The sequence below is a fragment of the Stigmatopora argus genome, chromosome 6 (assembly GCF_051989625.1).
Source record: "Stigmatopora argus isolate UIUO_Sarg chromosome 6, RoL_Sarg_1.0, whole genome shotgun sequence".
Classification (NCBI taxonomy): domain Eukaryota; kingdom Metazoa; phylum Chordata; class Actinopteri; order Syngnathiformes; family Syngnathidae; genus Stigmatopora; species Stigmatopora argus.
Window position 1 is genome coordinate 12,970,973 of NC_135392.1, and position 16,045 is coordinate 12,987,017.

At 37.7% G+C, this 16,045-nt stretch overlaps 1 protein-coding gene across 6 annotated transcripts in view; it reads left to right on the forward strand.

Moving 5' to 3' along the window:
* rap1gapb (RAP1 GTPase activating protein b) overlaps window positions 1–16,045 on the forward strand; it is a 69,020-nt gene that overhangs the window by 4,289 nt on the left and 48,686 nt on the right. For 3 of the 6 annotated variants that reach the window (XM_077604099.1, XM_077604101.1, XM_077604109.1), the window contains exon 2: window positions 2,452–2,542. The gene's annotated coding sequence lies outside the window, so the exon portion shown is untranslated. Of the gene's footprint in view, window positions 1–2,398; window positions 2,543–16,045 lie in introns of those variants that run through there. The other 3 variants (XM_077604105.1, XM_077604102.1, XM_077604112.1) reach the window with 3 other exon arrangements.

Below are 16,045 nucleotides of genomic sequence, written 5' to 3' on the forward strand. Positions count from 1 at the left end.
TTGACGGGATCGATTTCATCCCTCTCGGGTTGTCGTCTGGCTTTTTGATGAACTTTATAATTTGGGATGGCCTGGAAGTTTACTGAATTATTCATCATTTAGGCGTCTGTGGTCCTCAGCTGCCCAGGGATGGGCCACCGTGTACTGAAAGCCTTGCTCCCCCCATTTCCCCGTTGCCATCAAAATTTCATAATGCTATGCTCTGTTACCTCTTTCACCCCCTCAAGTGGGATACGCTTGACTACTTGGGCATGGTTCAAGTGCACATTCATAAAGGATTGGTTAGGTCTCGCAATATAGTGGACGATCTTTTGTCTTAAAACTGATCAGTTTGCGGTGTACCGCGAAAAACAGGGAAATCCTGTATACCCTAGACTGGTCGGCAGTCAGCCATAGGACACACAGAGACAGACACCCATTCGCACTCATAGTGTCGTACCACTATCAAGAGTGTAAAGTATGTATAGACCTAAAAAAATGTTTGGATGTCTATGGCAATGAATGAGTTAACCAAAAGACTCCTGACTCATTGACGCTGAAATTGTGATTATTCACCGACATCTTTGCTAGATGAAATGGATTGGATATCTATCGCTGTCAGTCGGAGCCAATGCGTTAAATCCACACAGCCACAGGCCTTATCGAGCAGCAGAATGCAAAAATCACTATTTGGTGAGAGGACCAAGGGCACACTTCATTAAAATGCATCTAAATAATACTGTTACACAAGAGATGTTCCACAGCTTCGGGCTGTTTAGTATGCATTTTTAGAAGGAGGCAAGCCGACAGAGGACTCTCTACTCTGCTTTTTACTTCATTGCATCTTTCTGTGCACCGGCGTTTCACTTTGATTGCCAATGAAAGACGGTAATGACAGGGACGCAGATGTTCACTCTTGTTTGATGGTGTTTGGGCGCTAGGAAATGTTTTGCTTGAACAAAAGGCTTTGGAGACGAGGAAGAAGGTGCTTGGAAGGTCAGTTGTGAAACATATCTGTTCATCACAATATGACTTCCTCAATAGCCTTTGTGTCTTTTTGACTATTGGTTAAACATTCGATCATGTTTTTATAATCCATACACTGAATAAAATATGTTATGTATACAGTATATATGAATTGTAGTACCTCTAAGTGAAAATATCAGCCTGTCTTCATTGGCTCTGCAGTGACAGAACATGATAATTGTTGACATTTGTAATGCGCTAGACAGATTTAAAGAATTTAATCATTATTTTAATGGACCAAATGTCCTTTTGATTTAAGTTCATGTATTCCCTGTATCAAAACTATTCTTGTACTCGGTGTGTCTGCTACTGGCACAAACTGTGAATGTTTGGGCTTGTGCTTATATTCTATTTTATGTGAGTGTCTGTGTCATCAAAAAATATACTGCAAATTGAATTTCCCCTCAGCGGGGATATTAAAGGTTACCCTCATTTTTCTTAGTAGAAAATTAACATGGGGGCTGCCCTTTTTTCCTGGCGTACTGCCTGAGCAAAGGCTTTTATTTTCTGTATTATCCTGTTTAGGCTGTTCAGGGTCATTCATACACAGTTTACCTCCATTTTCTATAGTGCTCATATTGTTCAGGGTCAAAAGGTTATTGGACCTCTGGCACTGTACATCCATGAGCTGGTGGAGAAGTCATCATATCAGCGGCGCCTCAAGTGAGAAACATTGGTCAAATTGCTGATGGACACAGAATGTCAGCCACAAAATGGATGGACTGTGAGATACAGGTCACACAGAGGAGAAGACAACGCAAGGGAAAATATAGTCCCAACGTAGGGTAGTTGTCATGATCATGAAGTACACTGGAGTTGCACAAAAAAAAGAGTTGCTGAAATTTCAGAATTGCTCATGGGCATGACTGACTGACAGATTCAAGTCTAACAAAGTGCTTAAGCAAGAGCCCGACGACATTGCGTAACTCATTTACTTACAACCCAACTGACTCAGAGTCACATATTGAGCGTAAAACCGACCAAGCGAATGACCAAATGCTCGACCGAACGACTTACTGATTATCATTTCGACGAAGCGATCGACTGACTAACTCACAGATGCTTTTCAGTTTACAAGCACAGTTGCTTCCACCAACTAAAATGAAAAGCAATGAAGTGACAACAAGCCTGGTTCTTAAATCAAAAAAATAAAAATAAAGACCTGTTTTAATCTTCCCCGGGAATGCCGCTTACATCGTAAATCCACTGTGAGTATTCTCGTGTCATTGTGCTGTGTAATTAATGCACAAGCGTAAGAGGATGGGTCTCATTGCACGCTTACTGATCACATGGGACACACATAACCATTTTTTTAAAAGGGGGTGGGGTCGGAGAGGGATGGGAGAATAGCAATTGGGCTGAGGAGCCGACCTGCAAGAGCATCCGCCCTCCTCCTCTTGCAGGCTGCAGCTCACATTAGCTCTTTTTCTTCTCATCTCCCCACAGCACATCACTTCGTCTTCTACTACTAAAACCATTGTTGTGCACCTGGTCGCTCAGCTAGGAGGATCCAGGAAGAGCATCTTCTATTTGCAAGGTAAAAGAGAACTTTTTTTCTTTCTTTCCTCAAACTGAATCAAATCAACAAGCACATTTTAAACTATAACTGCAAATATTGCAGTGTTTATCACTTCCACTTTCAGTTGTAGCAGAATTTAAACTGCAGTTAGAAGCATGGTTTAAGCCACATTTGTTTTGAAGGAAACAATGTTGCAGCTTTCAACTTCTCAACTTTTGGAGGAATAATTAATCAATCAACAATCATAACTATGGTTTTGCCACTTGGATATCAATACATCAGTTCACAGGATGTACACTGCCTACTTTCCTAGAAGCCTTAGGAATTTCAGTTTGCACTCTTCAATTTCCACTTATTTTCATTTACATTTTACAGTAATACCTTGACATACGAGAAATTTGAGATGCGAGGACAATTCCGAGCAAATTTTTGCCTTGAGATACGAACATACGAGATAGTTCCCAATACGGCCGTCCGGGTGTGAGTCTGCGACAGGCTGCTTATGAGAACAGCATCGCAAAGCAAGCATCTGAAAAACACACCAGCAAAACCCTTCAAAGCAAGGCGTGGCTGCTTTTGATAATTTTTAAAAAATCAACACTCTGTTCTGAGGCATGGAGATGCCAAGAAGTTCCGGCTCGAAAAAGGCGATGGAGTATGTTAACTTCTTTGCCTCAGATCGAGCCGGTTATCGTACAAGAAGGTTTGAATTTAGAGTAACGTAAGATTTAAAACATATTTTTAGTGTGTGTGTGTGTGTGTGTGTGTGTGTGTATAGTAATAATTCATTTAAGTTAAATTTTAAGTTTATGTTATGTTATGAGCGCCTTCAAGTCAAGTCTCTCTCCTTTTCCTTTCTCTCTCAGAATGTCTAGACAGATATTTGTTACTTTGTGAGTAGGTGGTGAATTAGAACAAATAAAAAGATGTTTTTCCATTGGAATATCCTGTTTTTGGTGTTTTTTCAGAGGGTGGGAACGGATTAATTTGTATGTAGTTCATTTCTGTGGGGAAAATTTGATTTGCGATACGAGTAAATTCACATACAAGCTCAATTCCGGAACGCATTAAGCTCTTATCTCAAGGTATTACTGTATTTTCAAAGCCTTGCAAAGGGGCACTTGGGTGGAGGATAGGATCCATGTTGTCTCCAGGAACTAGATATATTTTTTGCACCCATGATTTCATTGAAAGGATTCCATAACTCATTGCTTGAGTGTGTGTGACTTTGAATGATGACATGCAAAGCCATTTTTTATGGTCTGTTTGTGTGTGTCTGGCCTCCCTGCTGGCCACACGCAATTAATATGACCTTGCAGCGCACCAGGCAAACCGGCCCCATCACCTTTCTTGAATGTCAAATCTGTCGTCTTCTTTTTTTCTTTGCTCTTGCTAGGAAGTAAACCAAATCCCTGACCAAATATTGATTTTATGTTTGTATAATTTGACTACAGAGCTTGGAGTTTGACTAGAATTTAAAGCAGTTATGATCTGGAATTAGTAAAACTGAACCATGCTATGGCGATAAAAGCAGAATTTGTGAGATTGTAGAAAAGCAATCTTGGCAATAGGAGATATTTTCCTTAGATAGCATGCTGAAAATAATGATTTTCTTGCCTCAATTGACTTACACAGTGTGAAATCTGGACCTGTTGAGATGCTTCAATGCTGCTCTTTTGTATAGATCACAACAGGTGGATGCAGTTGTTCCATCTGTCATCTAGTGGAAATGCATGTAATTATTCTGCCATCGATATCGGTAAACCACAGATGCATATTTTACAATTAGTATTGTCTCAGTTAAAGCTTTGACTCTGGAAATAAAGTTAACTCTTAAATAGGCAAGTGATTCTTTAAAAAAAAAAGACCTGGACTCCACATAAGTGGACCTGACACTGAGCCATGTAGGCCAGAATACATATTTTACAATTATTTCTTAAAGGAATAAATAGATTTCAAAATAACAAGAATGTACTACAATAGCAGGCTATGAGTCGAATGAGGACAGGCATAAGATTTAATTTTGACAGCACTAATATTAAAAAACAGTGTCTAAATAACTATACATATTGTCTCTGTGGTTTACAAAATGAGTTTTAGACTAGTAGTTGTGTGTGTGTGTGTGTGGGTAACCCCAAAAATCTATTCAAATGTCAATACCAACCACACGTGATTCACGGAATTAGGGTAGTGTGGTCTGAGTTAACTTTATCGGAGCTCAAGTGAATAATTTCACAAATTGAAATATGCTTTAATCTTTTTCACTGTCTGCCATTTTTTTTGCATGTGACCAGATTTCATATTTCTTTGCACCACAATGCACACTAGTTGCTGCTTAATGATCCAAAAAAATGGCTAGGACAATATGGTAATGGACTCAATATGGAGGACAGTGTGTGAGGACGTTTTCTACGGATGTGCATGTGCAGAAGGCCTTAACACAATGTTTGGACATATGCTGTCGGATAATGTGAATGTCTCTGAAAGAGAGCCTGTTCTCGTGACCCGCGGGTGACCTCTAGCAACGTTCAGGAAACGCACGCGCACACACATTGTTCACGTACAGAAAATTGTCTTGACTATGTCAGCTGACATTGAGTTTCTAGACTGTTAAAACAGTAGGATTTGCCTGGAAGTCATAGAATGGGACAATTTGTAAGCATGGGTTGATGACAGAATGGTGTTTTGGGCTCAAACCGTCATAGTTGTGGCAGAAAAGTATTTTTTTTTATCTGGGTTTGGTCACGTGACATCCCCATCGGAGTCATTGCGACGTTAATTTTAGCTGACAGCGGAGTGCAGCGTTGAACAAAATGGCATCCTCGTGTTATTAATGTAAATTGAAGAATTGTTTCTTTATTTAGTTTAGATTAGATTAGAACTTTATTTCATCCGTATTTGGGAAATTTCTTGGTGCCAGTAGACAGACACAAGACACACAAGACAATATAGACCTAGGTAAGAAACTAGAGCCACACACTTAATTTACACACAAATATTACACATTTAATATTCCACCAAGAAATTCTCGATTAAAAATGTCTACTTCGAAAAAAACAAGAACTTAGTTTAAAAAAATGTTTGGGTAGTCACAACCAAGGTCTTGGAATGGATTATTTTCTCATCTGTTTCTGAAAGAAAATCCCATCAACTTCTATGTTACACAGTATGACCTGCCTGGCAACAGTTTATGTTGGATAAATTCTTGCATAACATTGACTTGACACCAGTCATGTCATGGTCGCTGTACAAGTAAGTGTCATGCACAAAGATTAGCCTGCAGTGCAGCTGACGACAGGTATTATGAGCTAAGTGTTTTCCAGAAGAGAGAGGTCTTTCCTAAACTGACATTGAGTTTTAGCATGATGCTCTGGCTCGCTATCAAAGAGTGAGGGTAAATATTCTCCTTGCCACCTCAGTGATCCATGAAATGACTGTTGGAAAAGCAACATGGAGCTCCCTACACACCTTCTCCAATTAAACATTTTCCCACATTTAGCCTGTTCAACTCACTTGCTGCCAATGCCAATGTTAGGCATAATCCATAATGAATGATCCCTCGCTGCCACTCTTCACAGTCAAAATAGATTGGACTTCTGATGACGTCTATTGCTATCAATGGGAGGTCATGAATTCATGTTTAACAACAAAATTCTGTTATAAAATGGAGAAAAAAGGCAACGCTATTAGAATTTTCTTTAGTTTGGCTGGCATAGTAGACAGCAATTAAGGACATTTACAGGACTAGCAACAGTACAGAAGAAGTACAGTCCATTCATCCATGTCATGCGACACACCTCCACCTAATTGATGGTAATGACACGTACGGATTTGGCTCGCACTTTATTTGAGCAGCTGTGTGCATCTGCTACGCATCCGAAGAGGTGCAATGGGGTTGACTGTCATCACAAATCACCTGCATCACAAATTCTGCCATCACACACACACACACACACACACACACACACACTGACGTTTGTTTTTTCATTGTCTGCAAATTTGTGGATTCTGATGATTTTAAGTGTCATGACTTACTAACTGTTCTCATTCAATCAATTCTGGCGGTCTTTGCTAAGTGAAGGGTGGCCTAATACTATATGAATGAATAAGAGAGCAAACAAGGGGCTGAATATGAAGGGTATGAATATTTTATGCTGGCTGCAGAGCTGCACTTTGGTGCAATAATCAGGCAGACGAGTTCCATTTAAAGAGCAATGCTAAAGGAGAATGGAGTTGGGTCACAGGCTGATAAATATGGCTAAAAAGAGTGAAAGCAGAAACAAAAGGACTTAACAAGCAATGTCTTCATTTAAATTTGCATATTTTGAAGTTGAATATATATATATATATATGTGTATGTATATATATATATATATATATATATATATATATATATATATGTATATATATATATATATATTAATATATATATATATACTATATATATTAATATGTTTATATATGTATATAAGTCATTGATGCCCTCTCACATAGATTTGTAATTTCTTATGGTATGATGATACACAGCTATAAAGTAATAATATGTTCATCTCGGATTGTGGTTTGTTAGATACCTCACGTTTCCTGATCGCAGTTCAGGTGGTTTTGTTGAGGTCGTTTATTTCATGACTAACTGACAAGTTGGAATTGTTGGCCGGCGTAATTAGTGTTCCGAAGGTTCCTAAATGTCCCGAATGTCCACTGCATAAACAAGCTGAATTCCACAGTCTGGAAACTTGTGAAGTGCAGTTAGCTAGGCCGCTTTTGGTGTTGAATTGCGTCAAAATTTCTTGACACATTGAGACTAAAATTTGGTATTATATGTTTCAGGTGATTACAGAAAGTAGATGTGGCCTAGAGATAGTCATTTAATACTGGGGTATTTTTTGTATGTTTTGTTCCTACGAGTACAAGTTACTTCGAAATAAAATTGACTGCTGTGCAGGTATCATTACATTCATCGACGATTACATCATTAGCTGCCAGCGATGGCCAATCTAAAGAGGGTGTCGCAGGGAGAAAAACAGCAATTGCAAAAGTCGGAAACTTGTCCAAATGAATGGAAATCTGTTTTTTCAATATGCCAAAGTGACACAACGAAGTGACGAGGGATCAGTTTATTTCGAGGCTTGTACCATCGTAGCCCAGAATAACTGTAATTTACGTCAGTGATTAATGTTTACCTGCACGATGTTCTGAAATATCCCCATCGCCTGCCGAGTGCACCTTTTAAGCCAGGCTTATTATTCCTCGCTTACACTGCTGGCAAAGCATTCCAATGAATCCTTTGCGTTCTTTGCATATCTTTTTCACCACGAACATGCGGCCTGACAGTCATGTCGCATGTTTCCAATCCGAAGAATCCATTATCCTCCACGTCGTCAACTCGACACGGACAGAGCACCTTCTTACAAATTCCTCCTTTTTCATTCCATTCTGCGGCCACATTATGCAGAACATCATCACAAGTTGGAAAGGAACATGGGCGACTTGGAAAGCCGGTTACATTCCTATTGCGAGTACCTGCTGGTAATTGGAATTCAGTGCCTTAGCCAGTGGCCCAGTAGAGTACTAATGATGTGCTGCACTACTTTTATGACATGAATCCATCAAGAATACACTATATTGAGGCAATGTGCTAACTACAGTTAGCATTTTGCATGTTTGATGACGTTGCACTAAATATGATGGATGAAAAGAAATCCTCTGGTAATTTGACACCCTATTAATTGTGTCTCATAATAATTCATTGAGGATATACTGCATTTTTTCTGAAAAATACTTTTTTATACATATGTCACATCCAAAATGAATCTAATGGTACAAAAACGTCAGCATAAACAATATCCAAATTGCGCACCAAATCGATGGAATTCCATTTCTCTTTTCTTGCTGTAGTTCATTAAAAATGTATAGCATGTTGTGTTATGACATTTTAGACTCCCAGAGCGCTGAAAAGGACAGGACATATTTTGTGCTGCTTTTACTATTATATTTTGTTGCACTCCACAAATAAACTACCAGCTATCTATCTAGATAAAAAAGTATAATCAGAAAAAAAATGTTTTTGCACATCACAGTGTTTAATTCAAATGGATGCATGGAATGTGATGGCAGCAATTAAAGAAGCAGGATTTTACAATTGCAGTAAATGTTCCCATTGCCTTTAATCTGCATTTCTCGATTAAAACAGGAAATCAGAGAGGGGGTTATAAAACATTAATATACCAAAAGGGAATTTGTGAGGGATATGGATTATATGATGGGTTACTATGTTGGCAATAATGTGCTTATTTCGAAGCCCTTTTTTTCTAAACTGCCATGCAGAAACCTGACTACTTACGACTTTCTAGTCAGTTTATAGACTCAATTAAAGGTATTTATCTAGATGTTAAAATAAAAAGCAATTTCCCTCAAAGTTCACTTGCATGAGATTAAATTGAGATTAAATGCATTGTATTACATTTTTTGACCCATCATTTTTAATATAACAAATTGATGTTTAGACTTTATTAATCCCACATTGAAAAATACAGAATTCATTTAAATCACACACAATAAGGTGAAACAAGGTTAAATTTAAGATAACATTTTATTTTAAATTAATGAAAAAATGAATGAACAGGCTTTAGCAAAAACCAACAACTCAAAAATTTACTTATTATAATTCAGTTGTGTACAATTCGACTTGCTTTTGACCAATTTACTCAGGGTTAATTAGATAACTAGCACAGTGCTAGAAGGCCAAAGATTTGAGTAGTCTGAGTCTAAATGTATTATGTAAGGTTGCAACCTCTTCATTTTTAATCGAGTGAGCAGCAGCTTGTCACCGAGACACCAATTTGTCAAGCTACCTAGGAATTCATAGAAGAGTAGAGTACTCTGGAGTTTGGGCAGTGGCGGGTGTGGGGGGAGTTCAAGATTGCCCCATACCACCCGACCCCCCCCCCGGTGACAGCCGTCATGCACTCTGGTACTCACGAATCCTGCAAACCTGTCGCCTCTGTAACGCCGCTTTCCCTCTTAGCGGCGAAGTTCCATTTCCACCTGCACCGAAAGCAGAGATTGAGGCAATCCTGCGACCATTTTCAAAGGTGTAATTGGAAGCGCGACACTCTCATCAAAGAGGGACGACATTTTTCATTCCCCGGCAGGAACAAATCTGGCCTTGAATCAAAATTATATGGACAGATTTCGGATGAGCTGTTTGCTGAATAATAATGTTCCATACTCTCGATAGGCATCGTGCAAACAAAACGTGTTGACGGATGACACAAAATTAATAGCTATGTCCTTTTCATTTTTCTGCACAGAAAAGAATTAGTCAGACACATTTTGCATTTACTTTTTAAACTATAAAGGCTCTTCAGCCATTATTTTTCCCAAACCCCACCCACATTAGGAAGGCATGTGGATTCCTTACGACTTTAACTGATGTCAAAGACTCTGATTCGTGTTGAAGGTGCTACGAGATATTTTTCATCCTGATAGTAGTAGTTTGGAGTTTCCAGATAGATATGTTTTGTCCTTTTTGTACGCTGTTCCACTGTTGAAGAGGGACAAAAGGTGCAAGGCCGGTTCTAAATGGAAGCATAAAAGCTTCAGACTGATGCTTGTCGATGTTCCCATTAATCAACACAATAGGCGTTCATTTTAATGGCTCCACTTGAGCAATAATTGATAGTCACAACGCGTGCTCACCCCGTTAAAATCCACATTTTTTTGCACCCTGAACTCCTCTGTGAATTTCCATCGTATTTTAACCAACAAAAATAATTACTGCTTACAGATGTATGATAAAAAATATCGTTTTGAATTCATTCCATTTATGTGTGTTTACTTAACTTGGAGTGTTTAAAACAAACTTAGTGTTTTTTTTTTTGTTGTTGTAGTTTTTTTTTGTGATTTTTAATACTTATCGCATCACTTGCCTCAAGTGAAAAAGGCAAGCAAAACCATATGCTGTTGTGTTGCTGTTTATATATTTGCACTTTTCTCTTTTATAACTAGGCAGGGGTCACTTCCTGTGGTGTTTGAGATAGCTACAGCAAACCGCGGTGTGCTGGGATTAATACTAAGCAGCTGCTTTTTACCCCCCAAAAATTTGTTTTGCTGCTGAAATAACCTCGACAAAGATAGATTCAGTGCTTTGAATGATATTGAGTGGATGACTTTCAGTTTTCCTTCTAGTATTAAATGTGACTCTTTAAATAGCTTCCGACCGTATCATTATGAAATATTTGTTGATTTATTCCTTCATTTTCCGAACCGCTTATCCTCACAAGAGTCACGGGGGTTGGTGGAGCCTATCCCAGCTAACTATGGGTACCAGGTGGGGGACACCCTGAATCGGGGGCCGGTCAATCGCAGGCTACAAGTAGACAAACGACAAACATTCACGCTCACACTAGGGACAATTTAGTGTTATACCAGCCTAACGTGCATGTTTTTGAGACGTGGGTTGAAACCAGAGTACCCGAAGAAAACCCACACGAGCCTGGGAAGAACATGCAAACCCCACACAGTCAGGATCATCCTTGGATCAAACCCTCGAACCCAGAACTGTGATGCCAAGGCGCTAACCACTCCCAACCGGGCCGCTGATATCTGTGGGTTTATTATTTTTATATTTTGTGTTATTATTGTGCCTACTAAATATGGCTGCCATGATCAATAGGCTAGTTGACAACTAATCAAGATATTTGACAACTATTTTGATAACTTGGTGCTTCATTCCACATTTAACAAAATATAATATAGAACAAGGCCTCTTAGGCTCTGACATTATGAAAATATGCATTCTATAAGCCACTCGCATACCTGTCAACCTCTGCCGATAACTGCCCTTATAAATGATTATGATTCCCCTTACAAACCCCCCAAAAACCTTACAAACACCGTACGGTATAAGGGCAGTTATCGGCAGAGGTTGACAGGTATGCCACTGTATCGCAGAATATCTCAGTCAATTTCTGCGTTCCACTGTGCTCTAATAGACTTCCACAACCCCAATTAATCGCTATCCACTTGAATAAGTAAACAGCGTAGCTCAAGTGGAAGCTTTTATTCTCCTGCCACCTGTTTCAGTCCTCGCTAGGCATGTCACAGGTTCCCATTATATCCGAAGATAAAATTCACTGAATAATTCTTCCAAGGAGGAAAGATGAATTTTTGACAGCCAATCGGGTCCTCCTGAAAAAGTCAATATGATAACAACAAGATTTACGATTTATTCCGTTCAGTTTAACTGATGACATCGTGACATTGCCAAAGGTTCCAGTCGGTCACCTTGCAAGCCCCGCCCTTTTGGAATTTTGTGGTCGTAGGGAATTTTCATTGTGCGCGCTGGATGGAATTTAATCCGATTGATTAATTTTTATGTAAGCGGTCACCTTCCGAGGTTGAAGGACTCACTCAATGGCAATATTTTTTTTGTACTGAGAGGGCTTGACGCTGAAGGATCATGTTTCAGCTTTACTGCTGGCGATAGACATCCGTTCAATTTGAACTTGGAATTTCGGCAGTGATGGCTGTCAAAATGAATCAAATGTCAATGGCCAATAATGATAGAAAATTGATTATATTTGGTAATAATTCATGCCAGCTACCTAAAAATGGACTTGAGTCTCGTTGTTGCAATATGGTGGAGGATCGTACAGTATCTAAACTTCTAGCATACACAATCATGTACCCACGTTACATAAACTAAAAATGGTTACTAGTTCACCAAATGAACTGACTTTCTCTGAAGTTGTGTTATTTTTTCAAAAATGCTAAACAATTATTTCCACTGAAGATTTTGATTCCTGTACTTAAAGACAAAACAAATCATCAAGCAACCACAGCTACTTTGTCAATTTGTGAATAAAATGCCTTAATGGAGTGCCTGGATGCATTATTAAGCACACTTTTTTTTAAAGAGTAGCAGCAGGAAATTACATTGGAGACCTTCCCAACTCTTGCTTCCTTCAGACTCAAAGGCAGTTTATGGAGATAAGATTTTATTTCTGGAGTTTCTGATTCCTGCTTGGATGTCATCTTTGACGATTCCTGAGAGAGATGTCGCTGTTATCGCGTTAACATTGAGTCGGGGACTTATCATCGCGTGGATGTGTGTGTGAGACAATGTCAGAGTACGAGAAATGTGATCCTAAAGGCGTAATGCAGAGATGCTCTTTGCACAGTCATGAGCCCCCTGCTTCTTGCCAATGTCAACATAAAATGGAGAGAATTATTATCAATGCAAAATGTCACATTCCTTTCTTCTTTAGTTTTATTCACGATTTAATTTAAGTGAAGCCTTTGAATTGTTTTTGATGTTATCAAGAACTGTGTATTTGAATATCTTAATTTTGTTTCAAAACTGCCTTGTTTCTTCAAATGGTTAAGTCAAGGGTGTCCAAATTTTTGAGCATGAACAGTTGTTGGTTGGTTCTTCCCGTTGTGCTCTGTGATTGTTTGGGATAGGAGATATATATGTATACGTGTGTATGCATATGTATACATGTGTATGCATATGTATACATGTGTATGCATATGTATACATGTGTATGCATATGTATACATGTGTATGCATATGTATACATGTGTATGCATATGTATACATGTGTATGCATATGTATACATGTGTATGCATATGTATACATGTGTATGCATATGTATACATGTGTATGCATATGTATACATGTGTATGCATATGTATACATGTGTATGCATATGTATACATGTGTATGCATATGTATACATGTGTATGCATATGTATACATGTGTATGCATATGTATACATGTGTATGCATATGTATACATGTGTATGCATATGTATACATGTGTATGCATATGTATACATGTGTATGCATATGTATACATGTGTATGCATATGTATACATGTGTATGCATATGTATACATGTGTATGCATATGTATACATGTGTATGCATATGTATACATGTGTATGCATATGTATACATGTGTATGCATATGTATACATGTGTATGCATATGTATACATGTGTATGCATATGTATACATGTGTATGCATATGTATACATGTGTATGCATATGTATACATGTGTATGCATATGTATACATGTGTATGCATATGTATACATGTGTATGCATATGTATACATGTGTATGCATATGTATACATGTGTATGCATATGTATACATGTGTATGCATATGTATACATGTGTATGCATATGTATACATGTGTATGCATATGTATACATGTGTATGCATATGTATACATGTGTATGCATATGTATACATGTGTATGCATATGTATACATGTGTATGCATATGTATACATGTGTATGCATATGTATACATGTGTATGCATATGTATACATGTGTATGCATATGTATACATGTGTATGCATATGTATACATGTGTATGCATATGTATACATGTGTATGCATATGTATACATGTGTATGCATATGTATACATGTGTATGCATATGTATACATGTGTATGCATATGTATACATGTGTATGCATATGTATACATGTGTATGCATATGTATTTGTATATATATACATATGTATTTGTATATATATACATATGTATTTGTATATATATACATATGTATTTGTATATATATACATATGTATTTGTATATATATACATGTATGTGTATGTATATGTATATATATATGTATGTGTATGTATATGTATATATATATGTATGTGTATGTATATGTATATATATATGTATGTGTATGTATATGTATATGTGCATGTGTGTATATATGTGTATGTGTATATATATGTATATATATGTATATATATGTATATATATATATATATATATATATATATATATATATACATATATATCTTGGGTTTGTAGTTTTTATTTTAGGATAGCTGGACAGTGTCAACTTTTGACTCAAGGATTCTGTGGAGTGTTTTTTTCTTCTTGTTTTTAATCTGCAATTCAGGACGTAGGACACTCCAACAGTGAGCTCAGCATGCTGTCTTTATCATCAGTCGTGATGTTGTTGTTTTTTCACCAAAGTGCTATTTTCTTGGTAGCGTATGTGCACTTTTCTGGAGATTACCCCGACATTCACGCTGAGCTGAACGCGGGATGTCTCGTATCGGACGAAAGAAAAGCCAGGCGGCAGTTTTTTCTCAGTGTGAAAAAATATATAAATGGTCTCGCCAGAGATGTGAAAGGAATACAGTACGTGACATTAGAAGACGGAAGAATAATGATTTTGCAAAGTTCTAGCTCCTAAGTGTAACACAAATTGTACAATTCAGCGGAATAACCATTTTCGCCTTTGTCGCATTCAAAGGTTTAGAATTCTTTTTTTTATTTTCAAAACGCTCCAATTTTACGATTTACAACGTTCACCTCATTTTACCACTGTGATTTCATAACATTTATAGCAAAAGTTGAAAACATTTACAATGCAACTTTTATCTCTTATTAATTTAGCTTTTTTGCAACATGAAATTTGTGTTTCTTACCTTTATCGCCTTTCTATTTTTGACTAATATTGTTCAAATTTGACTCCAAATTTAGTTGCTCTTGTTTAAAGTACATTCATGTCCAGGATGTGACTTTTGCTTTTATTACAAAATCACTAATGATGGTGACAAAATGAAATATATGCCAAATAAACCATGATAAACTAATGGAGGATTGGGTGGCCAAATAAATAAATGATGCAACCACACCTCTCATCCTGTGAAACAAGATTGTCTAGCTACTAATTTAGATTAAATGTCAGGCTTACCCTTTCATTTTTTTCCCCGGACAAGAGCTTGTTTACACAATCCATCATTCAAAAAAAAAAAACAGACAGTAGGTTCATCCGGCTCTCTCTCTCTTGACTTAGATGGCAGTTTATCAGATGCGAATGACCCACATTTGCTACCATCTCATCAGCCTGCTGACTTTGAAGCATGTGTGTTTCCCAGTGGACCTTGTTGACTCAAGTGGGCTTCATGGTGGTCCAGGAGAGCTTAATCCTTGCATTCTATTCATTCAGAGTGAAAAATTGGCAATTTTTCTGCATACTACGTCACCTATTTCTACGGCACACTTAAAACCAATGAACATTTGTGGAATTAACCAATCTGTTTTTGTTGATCAAGTTATTGTTTTTTTTTTCCCGAAATTATCACTTATTTGGGTCTTTTGCCGGGAAAACGCACCTTATGGAGAAGCACTACCAATTTCGTCAATTAGGCTTTTTGTCGAGTCAGTGATGATGACAAAGCCTATGTCCGATTATTATTATTAAAATTCCTTTGCACCCTTTGGTATCTTATTTAGTAGATCCTAGGACTCCAGAAACGTTATAGAAATCCTTAGGTTGCTGTTATAAACCGAGTATGAATGACAATGATTTAAGAACTGTACTAAAAGCAATTACCCAGCATCAAACATTTTGATAGCTCAGTTGGTAGAGTGGAGGAATGTAGAAGCTACACAGAAATCCTTAGGTTGATGATTCAAATCCAGCTTTTATGTATAACTGCCAGTTGTCCTCCAGATTAGAGGTCTGTGG